At 37.1% G+C, this 13,696-nt stretch overlaps 1 protein-coding gene across 10 annotated transcripts in view; it reads left to right on the top strand.

Moving 5' to 3' along the window:
- Nrg3 (neuregulin 3) overlaps positions 1-13,696 on the top strand; it is a 1,113,314-nt gene that overhangs the window by 1,057,558 nt on the left and 42,060 nt on the right. The window lies entirely within an intron of this gene.

The raw sequence follows: 13,696 nt of genomic DNA on the forward strand, positions 1-13,696 counted from the left end.
CAACATGAGCTTCTGACTTCTCCCACCATATTTTCTCCTTCTATTAGCCTCCTCAATAGTAGAAGCCGGAGCAGGGACTGGGTGAACTGTATACCCCCCACTAGCAGGCAATTTAGCCCATGCAGGAGCATCAGCGAACCTCACCATTTTTTGTCTTCACTTAGCTGGTGTATCGTCAATCCTTGGTGCCATTAATTTTATCACAACAATTATTAATATAAAACCCCCTGCAATATCACAATACCAAACACCATTATTTGTATGATCCGTTCTTGTCACTGCGGTCCTTTTACTACTCTCCCTCCCTGTCCCAGCGGCCAGAATTACAATACTCTTAACTGATCAAAACCTAAACACTACTTTCTTTGACCCTGCAGGAGGAGGAGACCCAATCCTCTATCAACACTTATTCTGATTTTTTGGACACCCTGAGGTATACATCCTAATCCTTCCAGGATTCGGCATAATCTCCCACATCGTTACTTATTATTCTGGCAAAAAAGAACCATTTGGATATATAGGAATAGTATGAGCTATGATGTCTATTGGCTTCTTGGGATTCATCATATGAGCACACCATATATTTACAGTTGGAATAGATGTTGACACCCGAGCCTACTTCACATCTGCTACTATAATCATAGCCATTCCCACAGGAGTAAAAGTCTTCAGTTGACTAGCCACACTTCATGGAGGCAACATCAAATGATCCCCAGCCCTACTTTGAGCCCTAGGCTTTATTTTCCTTTTCACAGTAGGTGGCCTAACAGGCATTGTCCTGTCCAACTCATCTCTAGATATCGTACTGCACGACACATACTATGTAGTAGCCCATTTTCACTACGTTTTATCAATAGGGGCAGTATTCGCAATCATAGGAGGATTTGTACACTGATTTCCACTATTCTCAGGCTATATGCTAGACCAAACATGAGCAAAAATCCATTTTACTATTATATTTGTAGGAGTAAACCTAACCTTTTTCCCTCAACACTTCCTCGGCCTATCCGGCATACCACGACGCTATTCTGACTACCCAGATGCCTACACAGCATGAAATACAGTATCATCAATAGGCTCCTTCATCTCCCTAACTGCAGTAATTATTATAGTTTTCATAATCTGAGAAGCATTTGCCTCTAAACGAGAGGTAGGAGTAGTTGAACTTACAACAACAAACCTAGAGTGACTCCACGGATGCCCACCACCATACCACACATTCAAAGAGCCCACATATGTAAAAACACACTAAGAAAGGAAGGAGTCAAACCCCCTAGAAGTAGTTTCAAGCCAGCCCCATATCCCATATGTCTTTCTCTATACAAGATATTAGTAAAATAATTACATAACTTTGTCAAAGTTAAATTACAGGCTAATCCCCCGTATATCTTCATGGCTCACCCTCTACAACTAGGCCTACAGGATGCTACATCACCCATCATAGAAGAATTACTAAACTTCCATGATCATACACTAATAATTGTCTACCTCATTAGCTCTCTAGTGCTTTATATCATTTCCCTCATACTTACCACTAAATTAACACACACCAACACAATAGACACCCAAGAAGTAGAGACTATCTGAACAATCCTTCCAGCAATTACTCTCATTATAATTGCCCTCCCGTCTCTACGAATCCTATATATAATAGATGAAATTAACAACCCAGTACTAACAGTAAAAACCATAGGACACCAATGATACTGGAGCTATGAATACACCGATTATGAAGACCTAACATTTGACTCCTACATAATCCCGACATCAGAACTAAAATCCGGAGAACTCCAACTTCTTGAAGTTGACAATCGAGTCGTACTACCAATAGAAGTACCAATCCAAATACTAATCTCATCTGAAGATGTACTACACTCATGAGCCGTCCCATCACTAGGCCTAAAAACAGACGCCATCCCGGGACGCCTCAACCAAGCAACCCTCACCTCCACACGACCAGGACTTTACTATGGCCAATGCTCCGAAATTTGCGGCTCAAACCACAGCTTCATACCCATCGTATTAGAAATAGTCCCACTCAAATACTTTGAAAACTGATCCTTATCTATACTATAAGTACATTATGAAGCTACCACAGCATTAACCTTTTAAGTTAAAGACAGAGCTAGCTCTCCATAATGATATGCCACAACTCGACACATCCACATGATTTACAACAGTCACCTCTATAATTCTCACCCTGTTTATTATCTTCCAATTAAAAGTAAAAACATTCAACTTCTCACCCAACCCTGCACCCAAAAATGTCGAATCTATAAAACAAGAAAACCCTTGAGAAAAAAAATGAACGAAAATCTATTTACCTCTTTCATTACCCCTACTATAATAGGACTCCCTATTGTTACCCTAGTAATCCTCTTCCCAAGTATCATACTCCCAGCTCCAAACTGATTAATTAATAACCGACTAACCTCAATTCAACAATGAGCAGTCAAACTAATCACTAAACAAATAATAACAATGCATAACTCTAAAGGACGTACCTGATTTTTAATATTAATATCACTTATTATCTTCATTGGATCAACCAACCTCCTCAGACTTTTTCCATACTCCTTCGCCCCAACAACTCAGCTGTCAATAAATCTAGGAATAGTTATCCCACTCTGAGCAGGGGCTGTAATTCTAGGATTCTGCCATAAAATAAAATCATCCCTAGCTCACTTCTTACCACAAGGAACCCCAATCCCCTTAATCCCAATACTAGTCATTATTGAAACTATTAGCCTGTTTATCCAACCAATAGCACTAGCCATTCGACTAACAGCCAACATCACAGCAGGCCACCTATTGATCCACCTAATCAGTGGAGCCACACTAGCACTATTAACCATTAACCCAACCACAGCTTTCGTAACATTTATTATCCTAGTCCTCCTCACAATTCTCGAATTCGCGGTAGCCCTAATCCAGGCTTATGTATTTACACTCCTAGTTAGCCTATATCTCCATGACAACACATAATAACCCATCAAGTCCACGCTTACCACATAGTCAACCCAAGTCCATGGCCACTAACAGGAGCATTGTCTGCCCTCCTAATAACATCAGGCCTAGCAATATGATTCCACTTTAACTCTACATTCCTCTTAATACTAGGACTACTCACCAACTCACTAACCATATACCAATGGTGACGGGATGTAGTACGAGAAGGCACATTCCAGGGTCACCACACCCCAGTTGTTCAAAAAGGACTGTGGTATGGAATAGTACTATTTATCATTTCAGAAGTATTCTTCTTTGCTGGATTTTTCTGAGCCTTTTACCACTCAAGTCTTGCCCCAACCCCAGAACTAGGAGGCTGCTGACCACCCACTGGCATTAACCCACTGGACCCCCTAGACGTCCCTCTTCTCAACACATCAGTTCTTCTTGCGTCAGGCGTATCCATTACCTGAGCCCACCACAGTCTAATAGAAGGAAACCAAAAAAATATAATCCAAGCACTATCAATCACTATCCTACTAGGCATCTACTTCACCCTCCTACAAGCCCCAGAGTATTTTGAAACCTCATTCACAATCTCTGACGGCATTTATGGCTCAACCTTCTTCATAGCAACAGGATTTCACGGCCTACATGTAATTATCGGCTCCACATTCCTACTAGTATGCCTAACTCGACAACTAAAATTCCATTTTACATCAAAACATCACTTTGGTTTCGAGGCCACAGCCTGATACTGACATTTTGTTGATGTAGTATGACTATTCCTGTACGTCTCCATCTATTGATGAGGCTCATACTCTCTTAGTATTAACTAGTACAGCTGACTTCCAATCAACTAGATTTGGTACAAACCCAAAAGAGAGTAATCAACCTAATCATCGCATTATCCCTAAACTCCCTCCTAGCAACCCTCTTAATCACCATAGCGTTTTGAATCCCACAAATCAACATCTACAATGAAAAATCAAACCCCTATGAATGCGGATTTGACCCCATAGGCTCAGCACGACTCCCATTCTCAATAAAATTTTTCTTAATTGCAATCACCTTCCTCCTATTTGACCTTGAAATTGCCCTATTCCTTCCCCTCCCTTGAGCACTACAAACAAACAACCTCTACCCAGTTATCCTCATAGCACTGGCTCTAATCATCATCTTATCACTGGGACTAGCATATGAATGATCTCAAAAGGGATTAGAATGAAATGAATATGGTGCTTAGTTTAACACAAAGCAAATGATTTCAACTCATTAGATTATGAATCACTCATAAGCACCAAAATGTCCCCTATCCTAATAAACCTATTCCTAGCCTTCCTAGCATCCCTATTAGGAGCACTAATTTATCGATCACACTTAATATCCTCACTCCTATGCCTAGAGGGTATAATACTATCAATTTTTATCACTGCAACCCTAATCACCCTGAACTTCAACATCACCCTATCATTTATATTCCCCATCATCATCTTAGTTTTCGCAGCCTGCGAAGCCGCAGTAGGACTAGCCCTGCTAGTCACAATATCAAATACATACGGAACGGACTATGTACAAAACCTAAACCTCTTACAATGCTAAAAATCATTATACCAACAATCATACTCATCCCCATAACATGATTCTCAAAAAACAATATAATCTGAATTAACTCCACTGCCTACAGCCTACTAATTAGTATACTATGCCTATTCACCCTAAATCAATCAAACAAAAACAGCCTTAACTTCTCATTATTATTCTCCTCGGACTCCCTCTCCACCCCTCTCTTAATCCTAACAGCCTGATTACTACCACTAATAATTATAGCCAGTCAACAACACATGAACAAAGAACCAGTAGAGCGAAAAAAAATGTATATTACTATATTGGTACTACTACAAATTCTACTAATCATAACATTTACATCCACAGAACTAATCTTATTCTACATCCTATTTGAAGCCACATTAATTCCCATACTAATTATCATTACACAATGAGGAAACCAAACAGAACGACTTAACACAGGCCTATACTTCTTATTTTACACACTAATTGGATCCCTACCCCTTTTAGTTGCATTAGTCTACTTACAAAACTCGCTAGGATCCCTAAACCTTCACATCCTAAACAACTACTCAGAACAACTAAACCTATCATGATCAAACGACCTGATATGACTAGCATGTATAATAGCATTTATAGTTAAAATACCATTATATGGACTACACCTATGACTACCTAAAGCCCATGTTGAGGCACCCATTGCTGGCTCCATAGTATTAGCAGCAGTTCTACTAAAACTAGGGGAATATGGTATAATACGAATCACCATCCTCTTATCACCCATCACAAACCACATAATATACCCATTCATACTACTCTCACTATGAGGAATAGTAATGACCAGCTCAATTTGTTTACGACAAACAGACCTAAAATCCCTAATCACATACTCATCAGTCAGCCACATAGCACTAGTAATCGTCGCCATCTTGATCCAATCCCCATGAAGCTTTATAGGGGCCACAGCACTAATAGTAGCCCATGGCCTAACCTCGTCAGTCCTATTCTGCCTAGCAAACACAAACTACGAACGAGTACATAGCCGAGCCATACTCCTAACCCGAGGCCTGCAAACAATACTCCCACTAATAGCCTTGTGATGACTTACAGCAAGCTTAACCAACCTCACATTACCCCCAACAATCAACCTGATCGGAGAACTAATAATTATCACCTCCTCATTTTCATGATCCAACTTCACCATCCTCCTTATAGGAACAAACACACTAATCACAGCCTTATATACCCTATACCTACTAACTACAACTCAACGAGGCAAACCTACCTATCACATAAATAACATTCATCCATCATTCACATGAGAAAACTCCCTAGTTTTCCTCCACCTACTCCCCCTACTCCTACTATCTTTAAATCCAAAGATCATCCTCAGCACAATATTCTATAAATATAGTTTAACAAAAACACTAGATTGTAATTCTAGAATCAGAAAGTAAAACTTTCTTATTTACCAAGAAAGTATGCAAGAACTGCTAACTCATGCCACCATACCTAAAAATATGGCTTTCTTACTTTTAAAGGATAGTAGTTATCCGTTGGTCTTAGGAACCAAAAAATTGGTGCAACTCCAAATAAAAGTAATAAACATACTAACCTCATCCATAATCATAATATTTATCATCCTCATATACCCCATCCTAATGTCACTAACAGACTTTTACAAAAACAAAAACTATCCTGAATACACCAAAACCTCAGTAAAACTAGCATTCATCACCAGCACAATCCCCATGATCATATTCATCCACCTAGGCAACGAAACCATCGTATCCAACTGACACTGACTCACCATCCACACCACAAAACTCTCACTCAGTCTCAAACTAGACTATTTTTCATTACTATTCGTACCAGTAACCCTATTCGTGACATGGTCAATCATAGAATTCTCCCTATGATACCTACACTCCGACCCCAACCCAACATCAACCAATTCCTTAAATACCTACTATTCTTCCTTATCACCATACTAATCCTAGTTACAGCAAATAACCTATTCCAACTATTCATCGGATGGGAGGGAGTAGGAATTATATCATTCCTCCTCATTGGATGATGATACGGATGTACTGTCGCTAACACCTCAGCACTACAAGCAATCCTATACAACCGAATCGGAGACATTGGATTCATCCTATCAATACCATGATTCTTAATTTACTCCAACTCATGAGACCTTCAACAACTATTCATGAACCCTAAAATAACAATCCCCCTAGTAGGCCTACTACTAGCCACTACTGGAAAATCAGCCCAATTCGGACTCCATTTCACTAGTGTGAAGGCAGAGAGTATCAACAGCAGGACTAAGGCCACGTGAAGGGGTGGTCTCCTAAGGGAAGGGTGTTTGTCACATGTTATTTACATGTCCCTATTGTCCTAAGAGGACTTGAAATATTTTTCTGAGGTTTCCATCTTTTGTTATTGTTTCTCTTTAACTCAGAAAAGCTTCCACTTTCACTAAGGTTTTCTATTCCTTCCTGATAAACCTTCACATTTTTAGGCAGTGTTGTCTATTATCTTTAAGAAATAATTTAGAATGTGATCTTTCTTGTTTTATAAAAAAAGGAAAAAGTGTTTATTATCTTATGTAGATGAGACAGATGTATTGAAACAGCACACCTAGGTCCTTGAACAATGATATCAGTATTCCTATATAATAGATGAAAAACCAAAATCTTACCACTGAAAAATGGCAAAGCTCGAACTTCAGTCTTCCTGAGCTTAAATCGCTTACATTTTCTATTTCAGATCTCTGATTCGTACAGATTTATGGTGACACCTTAAAAATCATTAATAAAATAAACTAGAATATTCAAAACCAAAGTGTGTTTTATAAACCAAATATTGAGTGTTTAAGGAGGATAGAATTTTTTCAAAAATAGAGAAGTAGCATTTATGAAATGGTTTCTTATGTACTGTACTCTTAAGAAACTTCATTTAAAATAATTCCCACAATAAATATAAGTAATACCATTATTTTTAGTCAAGTAAAGAAATTGAGGCTTTAAAGATAATGTACTTGTGATCACTCTTACTAAAAGCATCCAAAGTTAAAGTGAAATCCAAAATGGTCAGACCCCCAACCCTTACTCTGTGTGACTTCCAGTGTAACATTCAATGAATCAAAGGGAGTACATTGATAGTAACTACACCTGTATCCATAAATTCACTTGCAGTCTTTGCAGTTTTAATTTCACTCTTGATTTAAATTCTGAATTGATTTTTTTTAATTTCCCCAGGCCGTCTTCGAATAGGAAGAAACACACCACATAGATTTTACTTGGAAATCATTTGGTTTAATGAGAACAGTCTTATTTTTGTTTTGTCTGACTTTAATGGGTATTATCATCTGTCATCTTCAAAAATCTTATTGACAGAGGCAGGGTGGGATAAGTTATATGCAATTTATGTTTATTCCACTGCAGTTGTCAACTGACAGCTATTAACTGAAATGGAATGCTTTGGAATTGGCACAACTATTTATTTCCAAGTCCAATTGCAAAACTTAATGAGCTTACAGTTGTGGGGCAGAAAGGATGACATTTTTAAACATGATAATATGCTGAAACAAGGTCTTAATGCCATGTTTTGTTTCTCTTTAATCTGAACGTCTGACCAGGTCTGCTGAGGCCACAAGCTTGTGCCTCTGAACTTTTTCAGAAATGTGGATAATGTGGTATTTCTCTTAGATTTACATTACATTTTCTGATATTGCAGACTGAATAAAGACATTGAAAATCTAAACATTGCCTAGCATGTACAAAGCCCTAGGTTTAATCCCCAATACCACAAAAATTGTAAATACAGCCTAAGGAGAAAGAGAAGAAAGGACACTTCTGAAATGCTAGTTTGCAATCCACAGGAAAAAGAACTAGAAAATGTGCATTCACATTTAAAGAGAGTCTATGGTGCATAGTCTCAGAAAAAGAAAGAAAGAAGTTTTAGAAATTGGGCTGTGTACATGTAGGTTTTGATTCAGGTTTAATGTGTTTGATACAATTTTGCCTAATTAATCATGACATTCTGCAATCAACTTTGCTGGTAAAGGAACATCACAAGTGATGCACTCATTTTGTGTGGCCCTGGAAGCTGCTGGGAGCATTTTGGAAGAAGTCACGATTGGGGAATTCTGTGTCCATGAGCCAGTCCACAGCCTGGGTTTCTGGCTGTGGATTGGCAATAGTGTTGAGTACAGCCAGGTCAGAACATAAAACCATGCGGCACAGCAGTACAGACATGGAATGTGTTGTGAACAGTGCACAGATCCAACATGAAGATGAGCAATGAGAGCATCTATCTTTTGGCAGACTGTGCCTGCAGTAACCTTTGAGGCCTAGAGACAAGTGATTTCACTATTTTCTTTATGGATCCATTTTCTGTGAGTACATGATCACATAAGGAGGCCAGGCTGGATGGGAAGGCCATCAATGAGATGAGCTGGTGTAGAGGGAGGAAAGGGTAGGGTCAGTGGTAATTGCTCAACTCAGGAGAGGACTTGTTTGGAGCCTGGGAGGACTTGGTGTGAAGGGCAGAGATTGTAAACCCTAAACCATGTTAGAGTAAAAGTTGATGTAAGCATACAACTTAAATCAGAGAATCCCTGTAAAGACAGAAATATCTATTCATTAGGAGGCCAATCTTAGCATGTCAATGATGTGAGAGGCATTCATCGTACTAGATGCCTGGAAAACAGCAGCAAGCCAATGAAGGAATCAATGAAAACTGGTCTTGAACCAGCACAGCTTACATAGTGCAAGTCTTTTGAGTTAGTGTTTAATTTGAGGTCAAAATTGTGAGTGGGCACTTAAAAGACAAGGAAATTATGGTCCAGAGAGAAAAAAAAAAAAACAGGAAACAGCAAGATTCCAAGGAATTAGATATTAGACATGCTAGAAAAAGAAGATGGACACTGTTATACTTTCAGTCTTTTTAGATCAAATTAAAGTTTTGGACCATGTGAGTCTAATATAGATTCATTAACAGATTTTAAAAATAGGAGACCCACATCCATGAATATATATGCACATGTACATCCACAAATGAACATATACAATCACATATATGATTTAATATATATATTGAAAAGTTCAGATTGCCTGATGGGGATGGTTTATTGGCACATAATCATGAAAGGAGGTTAAATGATAAAAGGCTGTGTATCATTTTATTACTCTATATTTTTTATATTCTCTCTGTATTCCTTATATTCATTTGTTCCCCAGAATTAATATTTTAGTAGCTATAATTGACAAAAAAAACCATAAAAAATGTGTAATTTGGTAAATACCTTGGTTCTAGTTAAACAACTAGTGTTTTTGACAGCTCTGCCTGGAAGGGTTAGGACCAACTACAAATTAATGTGGGTTGTAAAATGTACTAATGTTTCCCTAACTTCCTGTTCTTCCTGAGGGGAAAAAATCTTTGTTTTCAAAAAATAAAATAAAATAAAATGTGTGATTTTATTTTACAAATTGACATAAATATTCACCTAGGCAATGATCACTGCAATTGAAGTGACGAACATATTCCCCAAGCTCTACTTTTAACTTTGTAATATCTTTCCCTTCTTCCACTGCTCCTAATCCCAAATAGCCACACCCATATGTTCTATTAATTACTTCAATTTTATAAAATTTTGTTTTTCTGATTTTTTTTTTTTGGCAGAACTTCGGTTTCAACTCAGGTCCTCACACTTGCTAGGCAGACACTCTACCATTTGAGCAACTCCACCAGCCCTAAAATTTAGTATAGTAGAATTTGCACAATATGTATCTTTGCCTGACTTACTTCACCCAGTATTATTATTCTGAGACCCACCCACATTATTGCTTATTTCAGTAGTTCATTTTTTGCTATTACTGAGTGATATTCCATTGTATTGCTGTATCACATTTTTAAAATCATCTCACCTACTGATGAGCACATTTCTTATTTCCATTTAAGGACTGTGATGTTTGCATGCACAATGAAATTATACTTTCATTACTTTTGGTTACATAACCAGCAATGGAATGGCTTAGTCATAACATAGGAGTTTGTTTAACTTTCTGCAATTAAGGTAGAATATCATTACATTTCCATGAAACACAAGAGTTTTAGTGTTCTCTTTGTCCTGTATCATTGTTGACACTTTGTACAGTGAGCCTTTAATTTTAGTTGTTCTAGCAGGCTCCTATCTTACTCATTATTGTTTAACTTGAAATTCTGTAATGTTTGGTAAATATCTTTTTAGGTACTTGTATACTTACCATCCATATGTCTTTGGGGAAGTGTCTATTCAAATTGGGTTTCTTATCTTATTATTTAGTCATAAGTGATTCTTATAGACACAAGTCTATTCAATATATCTTTTCAAGTATTTTCTGAGTCCATATCTTTCCTGTTCATTTTCACAGTGGTGTCTTTGAAGAACAAATGTTGTAAGTGTTGCTGAAATCCATATATTGATTTTTAAACATTTTGGAGCCTGTCTCTTTTCTATTTTAGATAAGATGTTTATTTCAAACCCATCTTACAAAGACTTTCTCCTAATTTCGTAGTTTACATTTTTGCATTTATCCTTTTTGAGTTTATAATTGCATAAAGTATGAGGTTATGGTTAATGTTCATTTTTGTGGATATGGCTCTACTATTCTTCCAATGCCATTTTGAAAAGATCTTTTCACTTTTGAAATGTTTTTGCATCTTTGAAAAAAGCCAGTTACCCACATTTTTTTTACATACAGCTCTGGACTCTCTTGTCTCTTCCCATAATTTATGTGTGTATAATTAGATCAATGTCATCTTGCTTTGATTACCATAGCTTTAAAATAAGTCTTGTAATTATAACCTGCAACTTTGTTCTCTTGACTTTAGAAAAGTTGCTTTGGTTACTTTAAATCATTTGTATTTCTGTATAGCATTTAGAATCAGCTTGTTATTTTTGTGTAACAGCAATAACAAGATGCCTCCTAAGATTTTTAAAATAAGATTCTACTCTATCACCTTGAGTAGAACTGATATCTTAATGTCGAAGCTTCTAATCCATAAACATGATAACATGTCTCCCTCAGTAGTATATCAAACTTGTCAGCAAACAAGCCTTGTGTACGTTTTGTCAAATTTATCTCTGTGTATATTAGATATTTTGCTTGTGTTGTGATATCTTTCATTTTCTATTTGCTGTTGCTAAATACATGTAGATTTCATGTTCTTGTCCTCTGTTTCTCAACCTTACAATCTACAAACTTGTTAAGCATACTCAATAGTTATCAAGCCTCTTTTGTAGATGCCATCAGCTTTTCTACATTGATATCAAATTGTCTGCAAAGACAACTTTTTTCCTACTTCCCCATATGGACTGGGTTCATTTCTATTTTTTCTTTAGTGCAGTGATTGAACCTCCAATACAATGTTGAATAGAAGTTGTGAGAGAGGATATTCTCCCTTTCTTCCTATCTTAGGGACAAAGCTGAGTTTTTTACAATTATGTTTTTGTTTTTATAGCTCCAATATATCAAGATGAGAAAGTTCATGTTATGTCTGATTTTTGAGGGTTTTAATAAGAATGAATGTAAGATTTTGTTAAATGCTTTTGTAAACCTCTAATCTAGCAGTCAGAATTTTTTCTTAAACTTTTAAAGTGGTGAGTCACATTAATTAATTTTTAAATACCAAACCACGTTGTATTCTCTGAACAAATTCCACTTAGTCACTTTTTATATTTTGCTAGATAATGCTTTCCTAAATTTCTGTTACAAATTTTTACATTTATGCTTATGAGGGATTTTGGTCTATAATTTCTGTTTATATTGTATATAATATTTTTTGAGATAATCCTGGCATAATAGGATAATTTGGATATATTCCTTTCCCTATAATTGAGAAGACCCCAATGTCACAGGACAATGTGGAACTCAGAGGAATTAGTCTGATAAAAAATATAGTGCTTCGCCTAACAAAATAATTCTCTAACTTTAATATGCATTCAGAACACCTGGAAATGTCATTTAACTAAAGATTGTGATATTAGAAGGTCCAAGATGGATACCACAATTGTCATTAACAACCAAAGACAAATCTCCCCAGGTCATTCTTAGGTAGGTGATCCATGTTCGGAGAACTCCTAGTCTATTCAAAGATTTTCAAAGTACCTCCTGGACCAGAAGCATCAGAATCACATGATAACTCTCAAGGAAAAAGTAGGTGACAGTCTCTCCTCCAATGGCCTTCAAGGTGACTCCAAAGCACACTACAGTTTGAGAACTACTATTTTATACTAATGGAGGAGAGCGAGAGATGGATATAGATATACTCAACTTTGTCTATTTTGTATTAGTAAGATGGAGCATCTCTTCTATACTGGCTGCTTTTTTCCTTCTAACATGTAAGAAGGTCTGAGAGGAAAGGACAGGAAGGTGTATAAGACATTGGAGCAGTGTGGAGACAGGATAGATGATCATTAGGAAACCAAAGAAGCAGGCTAATGAGACTATCAGTGACTATCAGGTCACTACCTAACCACTGTGATTGTCAGACTTTATTGATGTCCATCTGTCCAGTAGCACAATCGTCTTCCCCACTTCCAAGTTGCTCAAGGCAACTTGAACCATATAGGTGAATTCCTATATGGATATTTTGCCAAAAGGATAAAAGGGAACAAGATAGGGATACAGTTGAAGGTACTTGCCTGTGAGTAAATGAGCATAAGCATTTACCATGGTCTGTATGCTGTTTAAAGAGAGAAACGAAGACAAGAGGATAATTTAAAGAGAGAAAGGGTTGGAGTCTGTAGATCCAAAGCAGTTGATGAGATGAAAGAGTTGTTTCAGTAGACATATTTTAGAATAGAGACTGGGAGTGTAAATTGCAGTGGCTGAAAAGTGATATGCTTGTTTTCGAATTATTTTCTTTTTTTGTGTGTGTGAGGACAAGCTACAAGATTCAACCTTAGTAATAGAGGTTGAGTTCTCCTGGGCTAGAACATAGGTAGTGAGAAGGCTACAGAGTGGGATAATAAAATATTCACATGCATATTGAATTTTTCTTCCATGAGTGATGTCAATCACAGCAATAAGAAGATGGGATACAGCCAAGGACCAAATAGGAATCAGAAAGCACAGGGACATCAGCATCACAAACGTTAAACTGGAAGCCTTGGCTGGCACAGGAAAAT

Source organism: Castor canadensis, chromosome 7 (assembly GCF_047511655.1).
Source record: "Castor canadensis chromosome 7, mCasCan1.hap1v2, whole genome shotgun sequence".
Lineage (NCBI taxonomy): Eukaryota > Metazoa > Chordata > Mammalia > Rodentia > Castoridae > Castor > Castor canadensis.